This window comes from Oratosquilla oratoria, chromosome 28 (assembly GCF_046742065.1).
Source record: "Oratosquilla oratoria isolate Oo_2021 chromosome 28, ASM4674206v1, whole genome shotgun sequence".
NCBI lineage: Eukaryota > Metazoa > Arthropoda > Malacostraca > Stomatopoda > Squillidae > Oratosquilla > Oratosquilla oratoria.
This window is the reverse complement of record NC_134804.1, coordinates 45,184,761-45,194,497: the sequence shown is the minus strand read 5'-3', so window position 1 is coordinate 45,194,497 and position 9,737 is coordinate 45,184,761. Positions and strand designations below refer to the sequence as shown.

The window sequence follows — 9,737 nt, the reverse complement described above, 5'->3', positions numbered from 1 at the left end:
GAAAATGAAAAATAAATAGACCGAGGTGTACGATTACTTGCACGGTATTGTTATTCATGGGACAATGTGTCACACTGGATATGACGTGTCTTTCACTCGACGTAAAATGTCAACACTTTAGTAATTTCATTGAATGATGAAATGGACAACACAATTGCACTGTCAAGGTTTAACTGCTTGTTCTCTATAATTATAATACGCTCATCCAATACCCATTAAGTACTGTACATATTATGATCACCTAATCATATCCTATTGGCTTGAGTTTTACGGAATGGAAACTTTAATTGCCTAGTATTTCTTTTGCAGGCTGCAACCTGCACGTTTTGCCATAAATCGCCCCTTTTTTCAACGTCAAACGTGTCTGAAACGACAGGAAAATGTATCGTACGATACAAGCCCTTATCTTGTATGTGAAGTTCGGGTTGATTTGTTTTCCTGTCTCTGGATATGTGTTTTGTAATTGCTTTCTGTTTTGCTTGTAGATTCATCTGTGGTGGGAACTGGTCTATTTCAAAATACTCTTTCTTAACGTCTTAAGAGTCCTTAGGTCAGTTTGCTTTTTGGTATTTTACGAAAGCCCTCTTTGTCATGGGTTGAAATTTCTCTTTCTATTCTATGGTGGTTTCAATTGGAAAAAAGATCAAACGATAGGTATAGTATGATTTCCCACTGTGTCTGGGTTTCTATAGACTATACAGGGTAACTGGTTGTTAACTGCGATGGAGGCTGTCTGGTGCTCTTGCTGGAGTATATGATTAGGTTGGGGAGTTGTTCAGTAAGTTTGTATTCTCTTTGGTTTGTTTGTTTGACAAGCAAGTTTGGATGGTACGCATTCAGATCACCTGCCAGTATTGAGGTTTGTTATGGAATCGATGGGTTGGAGCTGTGGGGTTGCTGTAATTGGATGTTTGTGGTAGTGTAGGGTGTTTTCTTTATTTTTATTAGGATTGTGATTATTTCAGTGAATGTATGTTGTTGTGTACTAGTGTCTGAGTCCACCTTTGTGTCTCTTATTGCTGTGCATTCTGTGAACAAGGGAATTGTAACTTGTAGTGTCAATGTCTATGGTTTGCGTAAGTGTAGTTCTGTGCGTTTGAGTCCATTATGTTTATCTGTAGTATGTTAGGGTGTAAATTCATCCTACGAGACGTCCAGGCATAAGAACTTCTGGGATATTTCCAACCAGAACACTATGATTTGGGTCACTAAATGTGCTTGGGTGTGGTTCAGATGAAGGTAAACGGGAAGATAGGCAATGTTTGTGAGAAGGAAGATGGATGTGTTGGCATTATGTGAAACCAAGTTGAAAGGGAAGGGTGATTTGAGAGTGGTGTGTGTCGGGAGTGAGAAGAGTGTGGGGGGGAAGGGAAGAGGTGGCTTTGCTGGTAAGTGATGAGATAGGAAAGCATGTGGTAGAGTGGATGAATGTGAAACTGGGATGGGAGATTTGGGTCTTTGTGACCACATATGGGCCTGGTAGTGAGAAGAGTGTAGATGAAAGAGAGGCTTTTTGGATATATTTAAACGAGTTAGAGTTTTGGGAGGAATGTCAAAGTACAGTACTGGTGTTGGGAGACGTCAATGTTAGAGTAGGGAATGAACCATTATATGGAGTGGTTGGGATGTTTGGAGTGCCAGGTAAAGCTCATAGTAGAGAGTTGATGGTGGAAATATGTTTAGAGTTGATGATAGCTAACAGTGCTTAAGAAGAAAGTCAAGCATAAGTACACATGGGAGAAAGTGGTATCCACTGGAAAGATAGCAGGAGTTCTGGATGTCCATGTTCTAAGGGGAGAGAGTGGGGGGATGTTAGATAAATTTTTGGTGGAAGGTAAGTTGTGAGTGGAGGATAGGTGGAGAAAGAGGAAAAGGGCAGTTAAATTCAAGGGGATTGAAGATGGTCAAAGATAATAGAGGTAGGAGGTAACCCAGTTTTTGTTTGCAGACAGCATTGCACTTGTGGCAGGGTCAGAGGATGTTGAGGCAGTTAGTGACAGATTGGGAGGGTATGTGATAACAAAAAGTTGAAGGTAAATGTGGGTAAAAGTACAGTGATGAGATGTACAAGGGGATAGAATGGCAGAGTTGGAAGCGGGTCTTAGGAGAGAGACTGAAGTGGACACTTTTAAGTATTAGGGGTTGTATGTGGCAGGAAATGGAGAGGTAGGGGTGGAGGTAAATTGCAGATTGAGAGAAGCAAATGAATGTCTTGGGGGAGAGTGAAAAGTGTTGTGAGAAATAGGCATCTGCGACTGGATGCAATAAGGTTATATGAAGTGACAATTGTGTCTGTAACACTGTATGGGGCCGAGACTTGGAATTTAAGAAATGGAGAAAGAAGTTTAAATATGTTTGAAATGAAGTGTCCAAAGAGTATGGTAGGGGTTACAAGGTTGGATAGAGTGAGAAATGAAGCAAGGGGAGTGGTGTAAATGGAGCTTGCAGATAGGGCTGATGATTGTTGGGATGGTGTGGATACATGGAAAGAATAAGTGAAGATTTGCAAGACGTGTGGAAAGCAGAGGTGCGGGGAGTGAACTTCAGGGGGTGACAGAGAATGAGATAGATGGATAGTGTTGAAGGGGCTTTGAGCAAGAGAGGAAGTCCGTTAAGCAAGGGAGAAAGTAGGCAATAGGAGTGAGTGGAGAATGGCTGTGTATGGACAATATTTTGACATAGCTCAAATATATTTTCTCCATTTTCTATGTCTGTCAAGCAAGGAAGGCAGAGGGCAGGGTGATGGGGGGGGAGTTGTGTGTGAATATTTTGATGCAGTCCAAAGGGATTTCTCCCCATCTCTATTTCTGCATGTGGGGACAGAGAGTGGGGGTCGCCATGTAAGTGCCTTGCTGCATTGCTTGTGACCCAGGCAGTGGGCAGGAGACAGGGATGAATCCTTCATCCATGAGGAGCTAAGATGAGAGGGAAATACAGGGGGTGGATGGGAGTGAAACAGGTGGGCACGGGTGAATGACTTTGATTTGGCTAACTTCCTTATAAGGGGAGAAGAAGCCCTTGGTATATAGATAGATGTTTACAATGTGTATTTACTTAATTGTAATACACAGAATAGGAGCAACATTTGTTGGGTCCCATCTCCTACTCTCCAATGTAACATAACTATTTTCAAATTCTTGTGTGTTTGTAGGCATGAAGGTTGAGTTGTGTTATATACAGCTCCAGTTTTTTGTGTATGGGTTTGTGATTGTGTTGTACATTTTCAATGGAACAATTTGTGTTATGTTGCATTTGATGGATGTGTGCACATAGTTAAGGTGTTTAGTGTAGGGATATATTGGGGCTTGGGTTGGTTTCTATGTTGCTGGCTAATAAGAGAAAAGCGGGAGCAGGTGCAAGTGTACCGACTTTGAGTGAAAAAGTAAGGATACAGGAGAGGGAGTGTTAATATGCAAGTGTGTAAAAAGTGACTAACTGGACTAGTCTAGAGACCAGGTATTGGCCACTCCAAACCACACCTCCTTGTGGAGATGGGGATAATTGTGCCTGCTTGTGGATGATCTTGGACAGCTCCTGTGAGTAAGGTTTCTTCATGGGAGGTACATCTTCCTTTTTTTGTTGTCTGAGAACTCCAGTGGTGCAGCCTCTTGCAGGCTGGGCACAGCAGCACATGAAAGGGGTCATATGTAGGAACAGAAAGGGGTGCATATATTTTCCTTGCATGCATGGTCTCCCTGTTTTGCAAAGAACAGTTAACTGAATGGGAAAAAGTAACTGATTGGGAAGGGGTTAATCTACAGACAAACCTCATTAGAAGATAAGGTTGCATTTCTGGTGAACTGATCATAGAGAGAATATGTTACAACATGGGTTTGTTCACTGGAAATGTATTTCTGGATATAATGAGAGTGTAAGAAACCAATGAAAGACAATGTGTTACTTTATACATTTTTATTGAAAGATGCTATGTTCTCCCTAGCTTTGTGATGATGAACTTCCCCTTTTCTAAAACTACTGTAGAGAAAAAATGGACTATAATACAATTATAAATAAACTATTAAGAAGCTCTCAATAACATTCTACAGTCTTACAGGACTGTGGGAGAGGGATAGGACCCTGTACATTGCATCTTTTGGGTACCCTACAACACTGTGAATCTGTAACAACTGACACACTTATCTATAACACCACTAGCTGTATATATATATAAATATATATACATATATATTTATATATTGTAAACCCTCGATAAATCAGATATTTGTAAGTCAAATATCGGATAAATCAGATGCTTTCAGGGCAATGATCATTTACTTATATGATGGATAAATTTCCAATTTATACTGGGCTTTTACTTCTATTACTATTACTACTGCTGCTGTTGGTAAGTACAAAGACATTGTATTGCATTATCAAGATCTAATACAATACCCTGTTTTAATTTTAGTTGTGAATTGTGTTGCATCTATATGGAAGAAGGGGACTTTTGTTGAAGGTGGTTGAAAGTATTTACACTAAATGGAAGGGATGGGTAAGTAGTAGTTTGTCAGTGTGCTGGAGTGTAGGTAAGTGTCATCTAGGATTATGTGGGTGAAAGTGAACCTGGGTTGGGACTGCAATGGTAACTGTGAGTGCACATGTCCCTGGTAGTGAGAAAAGCAAGGAGAGGGAAGCGTTTTGGATTGGTTTAAATGTGTACAAAGTTTTTAAAGAAATCTAAATGCAGTGTTAGGGAATCTTAATGCTTTGGTGGGAGGTGAGCAGTATGTAAGTACAAAGTGGCAGGAAGGAACTGCAGTGGAGAGAAGATAAAGATGTGTACTGAAAGGAAAATTATGATAGTGAACATAGTGTTGAAGAAAGGATAAAGTATATATGTGGGCTGAATGGTGGGTGGGAGCATAGTTGCAAGGGGATTAATGGACAATGTGGAAGTGCCCAAATGGAGGACTGGAGAGTGCTGGGCATAATGTATTTGGGGGAGAGGCCAGTGGATTGTCAAATTACATTGTAGAAAGGAAATTGAATGTGGAAGTCAAGTGCAGAAAGAAGAAAGAGATGCGGAGACATGAAGGTGTGCAAATTAAATGCAAAGGAAAAAGCAAAAGAATACTGTGTGAATCTGAAAGAAGTATGGGATGTAGAGGAAAATTGGGTATGTTTCAAGAAGGTAGTGCTGAAGTATGCAATGATGATATATTGGATGAGGATGATAGGAGGGAATAGAGGGCAAGGCAGTGAATGATGTGAATAAGTGGTGGGGGGAGTGGTGGCAGAAAAAATAAAATATAAGGATAATAGGACAAAGAAGAAATGGAGCATATGTGAGATACAGAATTGAAGATGGAAGCAAAGAGGCAAGTGGAAGGTGGGGTACATGTTCGATGGAGAATTGTGAAAAGAATAAAGATGTTTTAGAAGGAAGTGAAAAGAGTGAGGGGAGTGAATAAGGGAGAAAGAATAAAATTAAGTGCATACATGGACAAGTTCTAATGGAAAAGAAGGCAGTAAGGGGACGATGGGTAGATTATTTTGGAAAATTGTTGAAGGTAAAAGAGGACATGGAGTCTTTGACTGAGGCAGTGGGAGATGCCAGGCAAATGACCATAATGGGGGAGGAGAAGGATATGGCTGTAGGAAAAGAGGAGATACTAAAAAATTGAAAAAGTTGAAGAAAGACAAAAACTGGCAAGACACCTGGGTTAGATGTGTTATGTGGAGTGTCTGATGAAGAGAGTAGCTATAGTAGAATGGCTAGTCAGATTGTTTAATGTGTGCTTCAAGGAAGTGTTTCAGTAGACTGGAGTAGTACATTATACAAGTGAAAGGGGACAAATATGAATGTAGTAGTTTTAAAAATTAGTCTGTTAAGTGTAGTTGACAAGGCAGAGGGAAAGGTGTTAATTGAGAGGATTAGTAAGAGAACAAAGGGAGTAATTGAAGAAGAGCTACATGGGTTATGAGGGTGCACAGATAAAGTTTATGTGGTCAGGCAGCTATGTGTGATGTCTTTGGCTATGGATAGGAATGTCTTTTGCGCTTCCATGGATTTGGAGAAGACGTATGACAGGGGTGACAGAGAGGCATTGTGGAATGAGCTGTGGATGTATGGGATAAGGGATAGTTTGTTGAGGGTTGTCGAAAGTTTTTGTGCAAGTACAAGAGCTTGTAGAAGAGTAGGGATTGGAGAGAATGTGTGGTTTGAGGTCAATGTTGGGCTATGCTAGGGTTGTGTAATCACACCATGGTTGTTCAACATTTATACAGATGGGCTAGTGAAGGAGATAGTCAGGGTGTTTGATAAGAGTTTGAAGTTAGCGGGAGTGGAGGAAAAAGAGAAGTGAGCCAGTTGTTGTTTGCAGATGATGATACACTTATATCAGAATTAGAGGGCTGACTGAAGTAGTTGGTGTTTGGGAGGATGAAACCTAAAAACAAATGTGGGCAAAAGTGTGGTGATGGATGAGACATACATGGGGTGATGGTGGAGGTGAACTTAAAGGATGAGAGGCTAGAGGAAGTGCAGAACTTTCTTTAAGTATTTGATTCGCATGGAATGAAAGAGTGGAGATTGAGGTGAATTATAGAATGAGGCAAGTAAATATCTGCAGGGTATGAAAGATGTCATGATACATAGGTATTTTGGGATGAATGCAAGGAGAAAACTACATGAACGTGATAAAACCCATGGCAATATATGAAGCAAACTTGGAATTTGAAGGAGGCAGACAAAAAGACCCAAAACGTGTCTGAGATGTAGTGTTCAAGTAGTGTGGTGAAGGTTACAAGTATAGACAGAGTGAGAAATAAGGAGGGGAGTAGAGGAGGTCGCAGATAAGATTGAGCAAAAAATGGAAAACTTGCTTGGATATTTAGAGAAAATGGGTGATGAAAAACGAGCAAAATGATTATTGAGAAGAAACTGATGGAGGGAACTTTGGGGGAAAAACAAAAATGAGGTGGATGGATGGGGTGAAGGGGTGCATTAAGACTAAGTGGGTTTGTCAAGCAAGAGCGAAAAATACAAATGAATGGAGAATGGTTGTAAATGGTAAAAAAAAAAATTGTGGTCCAAAGGGATGTTCTTATGTTTTTCAAGTGGATGGGGGGCAGGTCACTATACAATGAGGTGGTAGAGGGTAAAACAGCTTTGGGTCTCGGGTCCTGGTGTAGAAGTGCTATCTTGTTGCATTGATTCTGAGCTGACCATTGTGGTGGGGGACAGGGTTTGTGATTCACTGTGATCTTGGATCATATGCTGGACTCTTGATTGACAGTTAATACCCTCACATGAGAGCTCAGAGCACATATATGCCTGACCTATGGGTAATGCTATGATTTTACAAGCACACACATCCTATCCCCCTACTCAAAAAAGGAGAGTAACAGTTTGTATGAGGAAAAACATTTCAAGGTGGAAGAGCAGCTGGAACTTGGGACCTCAAGTATTGGATCTCAAAGCACTAATCATTCCACTAACAAGCCATGTGTAAGGAGAAAATTGAGAATAAATGCAGATTAAAGTGATGAGATGTTGATGGAATGATGATGATGGCACAGATGCGAGCATGAAAGATGAGAGGCTGGAGGAGGTGGAGAGTGAAATATTTGGGTTCATGAGGCAGTGAAAAGGATTGGTTGTAAAGGTGAATTATGGAGTACAGGAGGAAAGTAAAGGTCTTGGAGAGAGAAAAAAAAGGAGAAACAGGTTATCTGGAGATGATCTCAAAGAAATATGAAATAGTAATTGTACTTGCAACACTGTATGGAACAGAGTCTTGGATTAAAGCCTCTTAAATATGCTTCACAAGAAGTGATGTACAGAAGTAGAGTTACAAAGATGGATAAAACAAGAAATCTGGAAATGAATTAGAGAATGGGGTTGAGAAGAGAGCTGTTGGATAAGGCAGATCAAAGAGTGCTGGTGTAGGAAGCAAATGTGAATGGAGTGAACTTTGAGGAAGACCAAGAATGAAGTGAATGGGTAGGGAGTGTGTGTGTGGGGAGGGGCTTAGATGCACAAATGTTGTCTGAACAGCAGGGAAGAGAGAGTGAAAAAGGGAGGCTTGAATGGGGGAGACCGAGAATGGATGACACAGCACAAAAGGGACATTTTTTTCTGCACTGTAAATTTTCAGTGGATGAGGGGGGGGGGTGCATGTGTGTGTGCATATGTCTCCATATAATGAAGCCGTGGGGGTAAACCAGCCCTGCTGCTGGGTCCTGTTGTGGAAGCACTGTGTCTCACTGTATTGTCTTTGACACGAACAGTGTGGCAGGGGTCAGGGATGACCTTCATCCATGAGGTGCTAAGATGGGAGGGGTGTTCAATAGGTTTTAATTTGTATGAAATGGGTGTTTTGTGTTTGCCTTCCCCCTCATAAGTCTTTGGTATGTATGTAGTTAACAATACCATGTTTCACTGACCAAGTGTATAGCAAATTTGAACTCTATACATACTGAATAACTGGGTAAGTCAGATTGGCTTTCCCCCAATTGGTCTTATATATGGAGGGTTTACTGTATATATACACATATATATACATATATATATACATACACATACATATACACATATGTACAGGTTAGGTAGTAGTGATTAAAATATCTATAATGCATACAAATATTTAAATATCAGTATACACAACTATATGTAAAAAAATCCCTTACCCTCCCTTGTTTTCAAACCTCGAATTACATTTCTGACTCAGTTCGTCACCCTGACCTATTTTGTTTACAAGCTTTGTCATGTGCCTTTTCACCAAAAGCATTAAGAGACACACCATTCTGCATCTTTTAGCCATACACAACTGTACATTACAAAATCTCAAAATAAATGTGAGAAAACATTTGGGTTTGATGAACCTTTCAACAACGACAACAACACTGCATCTCCAAGCATACAAAAGGGAGTGAGCCACAAGAAGGATGTCCACATTCTGCAAAATGAAACAGAGGGTACAGAACAACAAGCAAATGTATAAATATTGCATCTTGTTCCCTGTGATTACATGTATCCTGTATGTACAGGACTAAGTAATTAGGGTGACTAGTTCAGTGTACATCATACACATGGATGCCTTTAAACAACATTTCACTCATATTTTACTCTATGTAAACAATAATAAACTTCAAAATATTACTTTATTTGATGTATACATTAACTATTTACTAAGATTCAGGATGGAATAAGTGTCATCACCTTTTAATTAAGAATATAAAGATCAAAAAGAAACAATGAAACATCAAACTACCCTCAACCCATTTAGAAAGCAAAATGTTTCCACAATTCTGTGGTCAACCCTGTAGAGCACATGTTTTGTGTAGCCTACTTACATGTCTATGTACAAAATTACAGTTCAACAATATGATGTTTACAAGATTGCAGCATAATACTATAATTCATTGTATGGCAAACTTCTCCTTCTATCAAGTGTAGAACAGTGAACATGGGAATTAGATTTATGTATGAAACAGTACAGTATACTACACTGTATTGAACAAGTTTGTACAAAGGATGTACATCCTGTCAGCTAAACATTACTACTAAAGGATGAGAGCCAGTCTTGATAGGATAATGCAAAGGCCAACCTTTCTGACCCCAAAATGAGATTGTGGGGAACTAGTCAATGTGTGGTTCTTCTACATTCATACATGGAGACCATACATCTATATATGGTATTATCCTCCGCACACAATCACAACGGCATGAAATGATAAGAAAATGGAGAAAAAGAAAGTATACCCTATAAGCAGTGATGACACTTGACATAATG

At 39.9% G+C, this 9,737-nt stretch overlaps 1 protein-coding gene across 1 annotated transcript in view; it reads right to left on the bottom strand.

The window, feature by feature from the left end:
- Nucleotides 1-3,895: 3,895 nt before the first annotated feature.
- LOC143040377 (E3 ubiquitin ligase RNF121) overlaps nucleotides 3,896-9,737 on the bottom strand; it is a 39,101-nt gene continuing 33,259 nt past the window's right edge. The window contains exon 7 of the mRNA XM_076211375.1: nucleotides 3,896-9,737. This exon is cut by the window's right edge and continues 916 nt beyond it. The gene's annotated coding sequence lies outside the window, so the exon portion shown is untranslated.